The sequence below is a fragment of the Crocuta crocuta genome, unplaced genomic scaffold, assembly GCF_008692635.1.
Source record: "Crocuta crocuta isolate KB4526 unplaced genomic scaffold, BGI_CrCroc_1.0 scaffold636, whole genome shotgun sequence".
Classification (NCBI taxonomy): Eukaryota; Metazoa; Chordata; class Mammalia; order Carnivora; family Hyaenidae; genus Crocuta; species Crocuta crocuta.
In genome coordinates, this window is record NW_027530380.1 from 52,097 (window position 1) to 65,894 (window position 13,798).

Consider the following 13,798-nt stretch of genomic DNA (forward strand, 5'->3'; position numbering starts at 1 on the left):
GGGGGGGGGAGCTGGCAGCTCAGAGCTTCTGGAAGAAGGTGCAGAAGGTGCAGTGCCGCCCTGCCCGTGCCTGTGGCGAGTCCTGCGCCCATGACTTTGCCGCCGTCCTGGGCTCGCCCGAGTTCAATGTTTGATGGATACAGTGCTGACCACTGATCACATCTCCTTCTGTATCGGTCAGCTGCAGACACTGTCACGAAACACCAGGCATTTATTCTCACAGTCCAGCTTACTTCCCTGGTCTCGTGCAGTGAGCGCACCATTCCAGGAGCACCCCCCTCCTCCCCACCCTCCCCACCCTCTGTGTCTGCACCCTGGGGCACTGGGTAGGTGCTCACTGCTTCTCAGGGCTCCCTCCCCGCTCTCCGGGGCTCTGATTCCCTCTCAGATCTGACCAGCTCTGCAGCACGTGTGAATGTTCAGGCTATATGTGCCTGAGTCTTCTGGAGGGTCATGGGCGCCAGAAGGCCGGGGGCCCTGGGCTGTGAACAGGGCTCCTAAGATACGTGCCCATTGTCAGAGGTGCCAGCTTTCCACATCCAGCCCCATCAAACTTCTTTTCTCTTATCAGTGCCGCTCACGCCCGTGCAGGGAGGCCGAGCATGGCCGTGAGCCGAGCTCTGTCCGGGCCGGCTCCCCTGCACTGCTTATCGCTGGCGGCCAGGGAGCGGGGCTGCCCAGTGGTGCGGCCGTGGCTGGGCTGCTCCAAGTTTGTGTGCTTTTGAGCCAAAGCAGATTAGTGCTAACGTGCGTTCCCGTCCCAGGCCTGCCTCTGTCACACCAGCAGTTCGCAACATGGGTGACAAAGCGCACGGATGGCCCTCAATGGAGTGTGGTTTCTGGGTCCCCCTCATATTTGGTCTTAGGTGGTTCGTAGTAAAAGACATCTGCCAAAAACAGGCCCAGATTTGGGCAGAGAGACCATATTCCTGTCTTAGAAAAGCATCCGAAGCTTCTACTTTGTGCAGTGACCTGAGGAGCAGGGACCCCTTGGCCCTGTCTTGCAGCCCTGTGGGCTCAAGGCCAGACTGTGGACCTCAAGGACAGAATAGAGCCTAGAGAGAACCGTGACCTCTCAGCAGGGCTGACTCTCGCCCTGGGTTTTGAGGAATGAGCAGACCTCTGAGAGAAGGGGACGGGGCTCTTTTGCAGAAAGAACTAAAGCCACGGAGGGTAAGGCTTAGGGACCAAGCAGTTTTCTTCAGTGGTTGGAAGTGGTGAGAACTTGGCAGCTGCTTAGGTAGATTGCTGGAGTAGCAGCAGCAACATTGGACCCTATGAGATGAGTTTCCTTAGCCCAGAGGAGGATGGATGGATATTTAGATGGATAGATAGTAGATGGATAGTAGATGGATGGGTGGATGGATGGATGGATAGATGGTGGGTGGATGATGGATTCATGGATGTATATATGGATGTTTAGATGGATAGATGGTAGATTGATGGATGAACATATATGGATAGATGGATATTTAAATGGATGATAAGGTGGGTGGATGATTCAGCAACACGTCTGGGAAGTTGAGTGGGTCTGAAGGTGGAAAAACGTACCTGGTAGGTGCACAGTGAACACTGGATGAATATACGGGATGGATGGATGGGTGGTTGAGTAGATAGGCGATTGGATGGATGGATGGATGGATGCATGGATGCATGGATGCATGGATGACTAGATGGATAGATAGTTGATAGGTGGGTGGATGGATGGATGGATGGAGGGATGGATGGACAGGATGGTGGGTAGATGAATGACTAAACAGATAAACTCCTTCCCTTCTACTTTATTGCCCATCAAAATAGTCTCCAACTGTGACTTGTCTCCATGGCCAAACCCCGTGATCCTTATTTGCCCTTCCCTGCAGGCCCTCCGGGAGCTTCCCCTCAGTGGAGGTTCTCAGCTCTCCCCCATCCGCCTAATGGGCCCAGACTGACTTTGGATGCCTGGAGCACCCCTGGGGGAGGGGCTGGCCTCAGCGATAAGGTCCCCCCGTCTGCTGCTGCTGGGATATGTCAGCCAGCGTTTCCTCCAGCAGCTATGGTCTACCCATGCTGCAGTCCAATTAAACTGTTTCAGTGACAAGAGACCCAGGGTGGTCACGTGATTAAAAACACCCGGGACTGGCTGACGCCGTTGCCCGAGCCTATCAAACTGGCCAGGGGGTGAGGGGGAGGAGAGGGAGGACTCAGGACCAGGCCCTCTGACGCCATGGCCCTAAGGGAGGGGGTGCTGCTGCTGCTCCCTGTTTACAACTGCGGATCGTACGAGACTCGGAAAAGAACCCCAAGGCTTCAGGGACTGGAGAGGAAGGCTGGGTGATCCTAGCCTGGGTGAACCTCAGGCCACAGGACGCTGAGCAGAGAGGTCAGCCCCAGCGTTCACTGAGTGCCTACACTATGCTCCCCGCCACCTCCCCCACGCAGTGGGTCGTCAACAGAACCCAGTGCGTTGGGTTTTTTTAGAGTTTTTGTTCATGTGAATGTGAGGTGGAGGTTCAGGGGAGACCCAGCCTTTCTTTCTATTCACTGAGTACCTACTATGTGCGAGCACTGTTCAAGGTGCTGGGGATAGATTACCAAGTTTTTCTCTTACTCAGATGAAGGTGTTTTTTTCTTATTATAGAAAACATCTTTAGAAAATAAAGATCACCTGTTCCTTCACCTTTAACAAACAAGAGTTGACATTTTGGTCTGTTTCCTTCCCCACCTTTTGTTTTCTGACCTACACGTCCCTAACTGGTAGCACTTCCTCTGAAAGGATTTCCAGACCTTCTGTCCTGATGTCGGACTGTATGTTCCCCCCACCCTCCCTACCCCCCAGCAACTGCTTTTCTATGGTTTCTACGAGGTCTGCCTTTTTTTTTTTTTTTTTTTTTTGATTCCACATATAAAAGATACCATTTGGTATTTGTTTTTCTCCATCTGGCCGATTTTACCCAGTGCCCCAGGTCCATCGATGCTGTCGCGAAGGCTGAGTAATATTCCACAGTGTGTACATGCCGCGTCTCCTTGATGCGCTCATCCGTCGACACTTAGCTTGTTTCTCTTCCTCGGCCGTTGTGAATAATGCTGCAGTGAACAGGGGAGTGCGGGTATTTTTGACGACATAATGATTTGGTTTCCTTTGGATATAATCCCAGGAGTGGGATTGCTGTGTCACATGGTGGTGCTATTTTTAACTTCCCGAGGAACCTCCATACTGGTTTCCATAGTGGCTGCACCTGTTTACATTCCCACCGACGGCGCCCGGGCTCGAGAGAGGACTTTCCTGAGGCGCCAGGGAGTCACGGGTGTTGCTGAGGGGTCAGGGCCATGGCGCTCGGCGCACCTGGGCTCCTGTCCTGCCTCCGCCTTTCGTGCTCTCGGCGTTCTTAGTGCTTCGTCTGTAAAACACACGTCCTTAGTTGTGCTCCTCTGAAAGATTATCAGAAGGCATAAAGAAGTGTGTGGAAAGTGCTTGCTACATGATATGTGCAAATAAACAATTATCACAGTAGCTGAAAAATTAAAAATAAATGGACTCTGAGGCATGTAGGGCTTTGCCAGCCGTGAGGGGCTGTGAGTGGGCTTCGGCTGCTCTAACAAAACGCCGCAGGTGGAGGCCTTAAATGACAGACACGGACTGTCCCCTGTCCTGGCGGCCGGAGCCCGAGGTCCGGGCGGGGGCAGGGCCGGGCCCCCCGGGGCCTCTCTCCTGCGTGTGGACGGCCGTGCTCCCCCTGTGTGCTCACGGGGCCGTCCCTCCGTGCGTGTCTGTGTCCTGATCCCTCTTCTCACGAGGACCCCGCACAGGATCAGCCCCCCACCACCCGTGATCAGGCCCCGCCTCCAGATACAGTCACATTCTGGGCCCTACAGGTTGGGGCTTCGGCATAGGAATTTGGGGGATACAGTTGAGCCCATCGCAGCCTTCTGGGACCCACTCAACCCTGGCTGATGTCACCCTTGCAAGCTTAGACTGTGGAACCAAAGCAGGAGAGCGCACAGGTTGTCCACGTGGGCAGAGGCTGGCCTGGGATTAAAGCCTGTGTCAGTGCCGCTGCCCTCAGGGCAGTTTCTCCCAGGGTGAGGAGCAGGGCCCGGCTGCCCTGCTGCGTTCTTCTGGGAAGGGGAGAGAGGAGGGAGAAGAACGTCAGGTGTGGGTCTGTGGCTCGTGTGCGTCCCTAATGCACATGCCCCGAGGCTTGGTCATTGGTCAGCCGGGTCCCTTGATGGACACGGACACACTCTGCCCACTAGGTCATTGGCTAGTACACCAAGTAGGATGTGGCCCGCCACCAGGCGTCAGAACCAAGATGGCGGAGAAGCCAACACCTTGGCTGGAGGATCTCAACAGCCTTGCTCATCTCAATCCTGAGGGCTGTTTGAACCCTATTCTGTCTCCGTCCTTGCTCCGAAGCCCTTCTGTCAAACCACAGACCCCTTCCCTGCCTTGGAAAGTAGAGTCCGTTCTATTTCTCCTTGGTCCTAGATCACCATTTGGGGCAGCAGCAGGGCTGTCTTGGGGGTGCGGGCAGGCTGAAGGGTGGTGCGTGGGCCTCAGAGCCTCTCATCAGCTGCATGACCTTGGACATCCAGTGCAGTGGCTACTTTATGACTGCCATAATTTACCACATCCTCCAAAGAGCACCATATTTTCTGGCAAGGAGGGCATTTGGTTCATCGGCTCTGTCACCCCAGCCCCCGTGCACGCCGTGTTGAGCTGATCTGTGTGGTCAGGACTGGGCTCTCCCGAGCGGCCCACTGCGGAAAGCCGGGACGGTGCACCTGATGGCTGTCCCTCCATCGGCTCCTAATTTCTGGAAGTAGCAGGATGTTTGGGGGCCTAAACAGACCTGAACAAAAGGTTTGCAGACACCAGGCGCTTCTGGGTTGAGCCTTGCACTGCCTTCCCCGTGGCGGGAGGGGGGCAGGGCGGAGGGCGTCCGTGGGAAAGCCTGTTCCCCTCAAGCCCCTCCCCACACAGGCCGCCTCTTTCTGGGCGCCTCAGGCACGCTGCGTGTGCACCCCTCCCCCTGAGCCTGCACATAAGAACAACCTCCCATTGTGGGCACTAGACAGGTTGAGTTTCTATTTCGGGCGGGCCTGGGATTTTCACGTCCCCCTGAAGCTGTGGTTGTTCTGCAGTTGAGGGATCTGCCTGGTTGAACCCCATGACGCTTCCGCCAGGCCTCTCCTGGAACGCAGGCCACGGCTGCTCAGGGGTCTGGACACCCTTGCAGGCCTTTTGTGCAAGCACATGACGCATGAAGCTATTCTCACCCCCGAGTTGCGTGGCCTGGCCGGGCCCCCTCCGTGGTGGTTGCTGCCGAACACTGTGTCCGAGCCTTTCTGCACTTACCTCCCTGCAGACCCAAACAGGAGTCTCTTCCAGAAGGTTCCCTTCGTGGGCTCTCAGACTCCACTGGTCGCAACCCACGACCCCGGGGTGAGGGTCTGCCCCGAGCACTGGGAATCAGGACACAAGGTGCTGGGGTCTGGCCCCAGCCCCTCCTTCTAGAACTGAGTTCCAACAGGACATTCACTGCTCTTGACCACATCCTTGTATTCGTTATTCCAAGGGAACTTAGCAGTTGTCGCGCACCCTTAAGAACATGTGGCTTCGTTTTGCAAGAAGATACGGCTCTTCTCAGGGGGAGGGAGGGACGAGACCCAGGACACGAGCTTTCTGCTCTGACCCAGCAACTCCTCACACAGAGCCCAGGTTCGGGGGCTCCAGATGGCCCCTCACCCTCCATCTGGCCATAACCTGTGGAAGGGAGCCCGGCCAGCGGAGGGTTCTTGAGAAGCGGCAGCTCGCTGCTCCCGTGACCTCGGGCAGCTCAGTCCCGCTCTCTGGGCCTCAGGGCCTGTGCCTTGCGTGTGGGACTTTGTAGCGGGTCCCGGCGGGTGCCAGTGTCATGTTGAGCCCCGCGGTGGGCACGGGTGCGTGGCACCGGGAGGCCTGAGCCCCCCCTTGCGTGTGGGCCTCCCCCCTTGTCCGGAGCGGAACCGGCACTCGGCGCCCTGTGCGCACAGCCGCCGCAGAGCTGTATTAGCAAATGGATTTTCTTGTTTTTCTCATTCACGTGCCAACTTTTGTTACTGACAAGGAGCAAATGGCAGCCTCCTCGCCATCTGCGTGCAGGAAAACCGGCCCCACGGAGCCTGGATTCTGGAAGAATCCATCCTCTGAACGTTTGAGATGGAAGAGTCTGTGGGTGGAGTGGCCGTGGCCCCACCCGGGCTGGCTGTCCCTCACCGCCCGCCATCTGGGGCCCGGCTGCCTCGCTGGGCAGTGAGANCCGTCCCCCGGGGCATGGCCACCACTCTGTGAGCAGCCAGGCCCCACAGGTATGGTCTGGGAGGAAGAGTTTGCTGCTCGGTTGCTCTGTCCCCAAGACGCCAGCGAGGGCAGGTGTCTACACCACAGTTTGGGGACCCTAGTCCTCCCAGATCACTTTCAGGGGGATCCTTAGGCTCGTCCTACCCCAGACATACCGTGTGGCAGTTATGAGGACGTCAGCACTGAGAGTCAGGGGTGTGCAGGTCACCACATGCACCCAAATCACCCGCATGAGTTGGTTTTCCCATCTGGGAAATGGGGGCACAGTCCCAGCTCCTTCACGAGGCTGCTGGGAGCCCAGAAGGGTTAACGCTGGAGCACGCGTGAGGCAGGTGCTGGGGAGACAGAGCTGGCAGACACCCCAGTGCGGCTGGTGTCTGGGAGGCCGGGTCTCGCTGTGTGTCCACAGGGCAGGGGGAGGGGCTCTGGCGTCTCTTCGTCTTACAAGGGGACTAATCCCATCACACCCCTGTGACCTCACGTAGCCCTTACCGCCTCCCAAAGGCCCCGCCATGAGGGGTATTCAACATAGGAATTGGGGCGGGGGGGGCACGGACATTTAGCCCTTAGCAGCCAGTGACAAAATGTTGGAGTCAGGGTGGGGCAGGGGCCATGTCGGGATGGGTGGGGAGCTGGGTGCTGGCACGGACTTCGGAGGACCGTGAGCGTCACGGGTCTCTGCCCAGCCCTGTTGTCACCGAGGACGCAGCCTTGGAGCCGAGCACCGAAGCACAAATGGGAACAGCATGAGCAAGGGGGATCAGCAAGAGTGCTCCGAGGAGACGGGGAGGCGGGGGGCTGAGTCAGCGTCGTGCCGAGGGGCAGTTTCTGTGGCCGCGGTCACTGAGGTCTCAGTAAGGATAGCGTGGAGTAAAACCAGTGGAGGTTTCTGGCCTCTTCCGGAAGGTGAGGCCGCGCTGTTCCTCTGTGAACTCTCCCTGGGATGCCTGCTGCGTGCCTGCACCTTCCGTGGATGGGCCGCATCCTCTGATAACGCCCCGCCCTTCCCTACGGGGTCCCAGGGCCAAGCACACGCCTCGTCCGCGGGCGCAACGTGCAGTCAGGGGACTTCTTCCTAGGGGACTGTCCTGGTCACTGACCCCCGAGGCCTCGGGTCTTCATCTGTAGAATGGGCTGGATGGCAGGAGTGACCCCAGGACCCAGAGGGCTTTATGGCTCCCAGCAGGCCCTCCTGTAAAGTGCTCAGAGCAGGCCTAGGACCCAGGATGTTCTTGGTGAACGTTGCTCACTCAGCATCCTGGGGCGGCCGCAACAAAGGACCACACGCTGGGCGCCCCAACACAACCGAAACTCACCGTTTCCCCGTCTGGAGGCCGGAAGCCTGGATGCAGGTCACAGCAGGGCCGGCTCTGTCCAGAGGCTCCAGGGGAGCGTCCTTTCTGCCTCTTGAGCTTCTGGGGATCCCAGGTGTCCCTGAGCTCATGACGCTGTCACTCCACCTCTGCCTCCCTGGCCTTGTGGCTTCTCCCTGTTCGTGCGTCTCCCTTTTTCTGTCTCACAAGGACACTTGTCATTAGATTTAGGGTCTAACCGAGTAGCCCAGGACCCTCCATTTAATCCCATCTACAAAGACCTCTTTCCAAATAAGGTCACATTCGCTGGCTCAGGGAGGGGCCCTCAGGGGCTATTTGCTGGATGAGAGAATGAGCTCTTGCACCTGCCCACGGTCACCATCTGGTGGCGCAGGGTGTGCACCTGAATGCAGGTGTGTGGTGTCTGAGCTCAACCATCCTGGCCAGGGGTTGTGGCCGTTCCTCTGCCGTGGGGTTCAGCTGGGTCCTTACCCACAAGCCTCAGACCCACGCCAGGCTCGGGTCGTGCTTCCCTGCCTGAGGCGGCCACGGCCACGGCCACTTCCCACGCTGGCCTCCGTGACAGAAGGGGCTCATTGGCTCCAGGAGTCCGGACTCTGTGCAGGCCTCTCCTCGCTGAGCACAGATGCACCGTGGCCGCCAAAGCCTACATCCGCCCCATCTCCAGGGTAACGCAGAATTCCCCCGTGTGCTGCTTAAAATATCCTGCCATTCCCAGCCACCCGGCGGGCATACACTGTGTTCATGGAAGGGCCGCCCCCCAGGAGCCTGGTGGCCGGGACTCCTTCCCCAGGGGCCCTCCTCTCCCGGCAATCGCCGGGAAGGCCCAGGGTCAGCCTGCCACTCAGCTGTGTGACACGCAGGTCCCCAAGCTGCCCCCTTGGCCTCTCGGACACAGGCCACGGAGCCACCGCCTCTGGCTGGCAGGTGCCCTGGCTGTGGCCCTGAATCCGGCCCTGCCTGGCCCACTGGAGCCTCAGCCAGGACCCAGCGAAGCCTGTCCCTGGGGCACTCGGACTTGAGCTCGACCGGCTCTTGCCCGCCATCCACAGGCGTAGCCGCACTGGGCAAGGGGAGCCTGGCCGCCCTTGCTTGCTCCCCGTCACTCGTCACGAGATGGGCTTCCAGGCACGTTTCTGAAGGTCGGCCTTGACACGTTCCTTCCACATCTCTCAGAGTTTAACTGTTCTGACTCTCCAGCACCGTCTCAGAAGCTTCCAGAACGTTCCCAAGCAGACGAGCTCATGTACCTGCTCACGTAGAAAATACTGCATTCGCGGTGCCTCGTCGGGCTCAGGCCTCTTGCCCACATCCCCCTCCCGCGCCCCCTCCCGCCCTCTCCCTGCTCGCTGACCTCCCGGCTCTGCCCGCTCCCCCTCTGTCCCCTCAAACTAGGCTCCTGCCTCCTGTTGGGAGTGCGTCACCGGTGAGACACAGCTCTGCTGTTTCCTGGTGGCCCCGCGGCCACACCCGGTGGAGGCTCGCAGGGCAGCAGGTGTCCGGACAGTCACCCTCCCCTCCTGGTTCTCTCCTCCCCGTCACTTCCTGCACGGGAGCCGAGCCAACCTCGGCCCTGCCTCACCCTCCTTCCGCACGTCCGTCTTCCTGGCCCCACACCAGCCCCCGTTCCTGAGCCCCCCGCCTGGTGGGCACCCCCACCCCTGGCGTACCTGCCCCAGCTCCTCGCCCTCCCTTAGGCCAGGGCTCCGCACACCGCACCTTGAAGGGCCAGAGAGCAAACCCTCGTCTGTCTGGGCACACGCTCTCCGCCGCAGCTGCCCCGCGGTTATGCACACGCCCAGTCCCGGCGGAGCGCCGCCCGCAGAGGGGACCGTGTTGCCCAGAATCGCACTGACAAGGCAGGCTGTGGCCCTAGTTTGCAGACTCGCGCCCCTGGGCCCACACACCTTCCTGCTCCCGGGAGCCCGCTGGGGCCACGTAAGCTTCTGCTCCCGGAAGTCGTGAGGCTTCTGGAAAGGGGTGGGTCCTCCCAAGGCCTCTGCTTCCCCATCCTTACAATGAAGAATCACTGTCCCCACCGCACAGGATCAGACTGAGTGTTTGACACAATGATCCGCATGAGGCATTAATCGTTAATAGGAATTGTCAATAATACCAGCCCCTCTACTCGCCTGTGCGAAAAACTACCAGCGTTTTCCATACCTCTGGGTCTCTGTGCTCACCTCCTGCCTGGGACGCCCTTCCCTTCCTCGTCCCTCTGCCAGACTCCTACTCATCCTGCAAGACCCGGTGGGGACGGCCCCTCCTCCCTGCGCTGCCGACACAGCCCTCCTCGCTCCTGGCCCTCTCGGCTGCTCCCGTAGTGCGTGACACGTCTCTCTGTCACAGCCGAGCCCACTCTGTTGTGATGATCTGCTCCGCGTCTGTCTCCCCAGCAGCCGTGCCCTCGTCTGGGCTTAGTCATGACTCCGTCGGCAGCACCTGACGTACAGAAGACACTCACTCGGGTTCATTCACCCGGCGAAGGTGCGCCGGTGCGGGCGGGCGCTGTTCCCGCGGCCCGGGTCGCAGCAGTGAGCTGCAGGGTGGGACCCTCACCACTGTGAGCTGCAGGGACACAGCAGCTGCTGGGGGAGGGAGGGGCATGGAGCAGGGGTCAGGGGCCTGAGAGCTGGGAGGGGAGGGGAGGGGAGAGTGGACACGGGGCGAGGGCCTCCCGGTGAGGAGGGCGTCATGACTGCAACAGGCTCCGGAGAGGGTCACGGGGGTGACCAGAGGGGCCCGTGGGCCACCGTGAGACTTGGGGCTTCATTCTGACACGTGGGCCCTTCGAGGGTTTGGGCAGAGATGCGACATGACGGGCCCGCCTTTCTGGAGCGAGGCCGGGGGCGCTTGACGGAGCCCTGGTGGGCGTGTCCGGGAGGAAGGGCGGGTGGTGGCCGCTCCCCTCTGCAGCGTGCACGGCACCGGGCACCTTGACGAGAGCTGGCGTGAAGTCTCATTTCGAGGGTTTAAGAAAGAAGAGCTTGCAGAAGAATTCAAGGCGGGGGCTCAGGGAGGTACGCGGACACCCGTGTTCATAGCTTCGCTTTTCATTCCCAGTAGCCACAGGCAGAAACACGCCGGACGCCCACCAGCAGGGAGACGTGCAAGTGGGGTCCGTAGAGACGATGGAATCTCACTCACACCTGCTCCAGTGTGGACGGCCCTCAAAATCATTGTACGTGGTGGGAGGAGCCAGGCACGGAAGGCCACGTGTCCTGTGCTCCCTCTGCTGTGAAACATCCAGAGAGGCAGACCCACCAAGGCAGAAGGCGGCTGATTGGCTGCCAGGGCTGCGAGGAGTGGGGAGCGTTTCAGTCAGCGCAGGCCGTGTAACAAAATGCCACGGATTGGGGGCCTCAACAACAGATGTTAATTTCTCACACTTGTGGAGGCTGGAAGTCCAAGATCGAGGTGCCAGCAACCTCAGTTCCTGGTGAGGACCCTGGTCTCGCTGTGTCTTCACGTGGCCTTCCGTCTGTGGGCACGTGGGGAGAGCTCTGTGTCCCCCTCTTCTCATGGGGGCAGGAGTCCTATCCGACCGGGGCCCCGCCTTCATGACCCGTTCAACCGTAATTACCTCCCTAAGGGTCCATCTCCAGCTACCCTCACGTGGGGGGTTGGGGCTTTGACATGAATGCGGTGGAAACACAATTCAGTCCAGAGCAGAGAGTGGCTGCTAGTGGGCCCGGGGGCTCCTCTTGGGGTGATGAGAGTTTTCTGGAAGTGGATGGAGTTCGTGGCTGCACAGCCGTGTGGGTGCGGCCACGGAACTGTACTCTGAAATGCCTAGCTTTGTGTTACGTGAATTTTGCCTCCACGTAAAACAACCGGAGGAGGAAGGGTTGTGAGGAGAGGTCCCGGGCACAGTAGTGAGGCTCTTCTTGGAAGGAGAGCGCGTGAAATGGGGGGATGTGTGGGCGCGGCGGGACGCGGTGGGGAGGGAGGACCTGGGGAGGCGCAGGGAAGGGGTGTCCGTGGGCTAGAAATGCACGCAGGCGGGTGTGGCACAACTGTGTGCAGAGTGCTTAGGGGCCTCCGCGGAGAGGGCGTCCCTTCCGCCCCAGGTCCAGGGGCCCCTTGCTGCAAACAGCTACTAGTAAGGACAGGGATAGCGGCTGGCGGGCAGTTACCTGCCGGTCGGCAGCCCGCACACCTGCACCGCGTGGGCCCCGTGGCGGGCAGGAGAACAGGGCCTGGGGAGGCGCGTGGCTTGCCCAGAGTCTCGCAGCCGTATGTGGTGGAGCGGGATTGGCACCTCGGCCGTCTGCCACGGGCACACCCACATGCCTGTTTGCTTCTTTGTAACACTTTATGGGGACGTAAGTCCTCGTCTACAGGTGCACAGCCAGTAACGGCACAATCACAGAGTCGTGCGCCGCCGCCGCCGTCGGATCCCCGCATGGTCGTCGTCCCCTTCGGCAGCCATGCCCCTCCCCTGTGCGGGGCTGCTGTCTGCCCCGCGGATCTGCCTGTTCTGGACATTGGGTAGAAGTGGAGTCACACAGCGTGAGGTCATTTGTGCCTGGTGTCCGTCACTGAGCAGAAAGTGTAGGCGTCTACACAGGCAGAGAGTACGCCTAGGGGAGTGCGTGAGCGTGATGAAAAGTTGTGGGAGCTTGATTTTGTTTTTCTTTAAAGAAAGCTGAATTGGGGGCGCCTAGGGGGCTCAGTCGGGTAAGCGTCCGACTTCGGCTCAGGTCATGATCTCACAGTTTGTGGGTTCGAGCCCCGCGTCGGGCTCTGTGCTGACAGCTCAGAGCCTGGAGCTGCTTCGGATTCTGTGTCTCCCTCTCTCTCTCTGACCCTCCCCTGCTCATGCTCTGTCTCTCTCTCAGAAATAAATAAACATTAAAAAAATTAGTAAAAAGAATCCTCCCACAAAGGCGTGTCTGTCCTTCCCTGTCTTTAGACACGTAAGAATTGGAGGAAAAGAAACCTGGATTTGGAAAAGTCTGAGGTCAGCTTGCTCCCTGCAGGCTCAAGAGCAACCATCCCACAGAGAAGCAGAAAAAGGAAAAAAAATAGTAAAAATGAAAGCTGAGTTTGGAGTAGCCTAGGAATTCCAGCACAGCACCTCGAAGGGAAGAAACCCCACTCGCCGTCTGTGATGTAAATGTGCTTGTTGTGACCTTGCTTGTTTGCAGGCAGATGTACTGATCGGGTGGAAATGAATGTTCTTTGCCCATCGAGCTGATGAGCCCAGTTCCTCTCAGACACCCTGGAGCTGTGGTTTTCATTTCTGGGTTCCTCGGAACCCTAGGATTTGGCCTTACTAATAACACCGTGTCCCAAGTGTGCCTGGTGCACAGGCAGGATGTCATGAGTTAAGTGGCCATCGGCAGGGCCAACCAGAGGGGCTGCGTCTGTTGTGCCTCGGCTCACCCGCTGGCTGCGCACGGACCTGCCCCTTCGCGCTCACTGCAGAAGAGGGCCGCGTCCCGCCTTGGGATCCGGGAGCCCCCACTGCATTCGTGGAGCGGCGGGACGCCCCGTGTCTCCACGGGCAGGCGGGGTGTGCTGGGCATTCCCGGGAGCCTGACGGGGGAGCCCCCCTGTTAGTAACCAGGCTCCACCCGCCCCCCCCCCAACGACCGGTTTCATGGAGACCCTGTCTCTATGGTGACAGTAAACAGGGAGCTGGGGGCGGGGGGGGCCCGCCGACACCTGCCGGTTCTTGCCCTGACCCGGGACACTTGGGTTATTCGTTTATTCTTCTATTTAAAGCACCGACAGCCCAGAACAGCAAACACGCTAAATGCCTATAAATAACTTTTGAAGAGCATCAGCTGGCAGAACGGTCAGGAGACCCCTCTGCCTCCTTTTCCCGCGGGAGGAGAAGCCCCTGTTGCTGGGTCGGGACCCCTGGAAAGCAGATGTCGGGGCACCTTGGAATCCAGAGGAGCCCCCGGCGCACAGGACGCCACGCTGGAGAGGAAGGCTCTGTGCTGAGCCAGCAGCTGACCTCCCTGGGGGCAAGGGGTGTCTCATCCGGAGCCGTGAGCCGGGGCGGGGTCCCGAAGTTCGACCCGCGTTGTCCCCTTTCTACGCCCCCTTTCCGCGCAGAGCCGGCCACAGCACGTCGTTTATACAAACAAGGAAACCGCTTCTCAGGACAACCTCTCACCCGAGGCCGGAG

General features: G+C 59.5%; 1 protein-coding gene and 1 non-coding gene across 2 annotated transcripts in view; both read left to right on the plus strand.

Moving 5' to 3' along the window:
• Positions 1 to 13,798, plus strand: part of SHANK2 (SH3 and multiple ankyrin repeat domains 2) — a gene marked incomplete at its 5' end in the record, with an annotated part of 263,327 nt that overhangs the window by 49,565 nt on the left and 199,964 nt on the right.
• LOC144233584 (small nucleolar RNA SNORA38) lies at positions 12,533 to 12,663 on the plus strand. Its single transcript, XR_013335708.1, has one exon. It is a non-coding gene; the product is annotated as a small nucleolar RNA SNORA38 (small nucleolar RNA).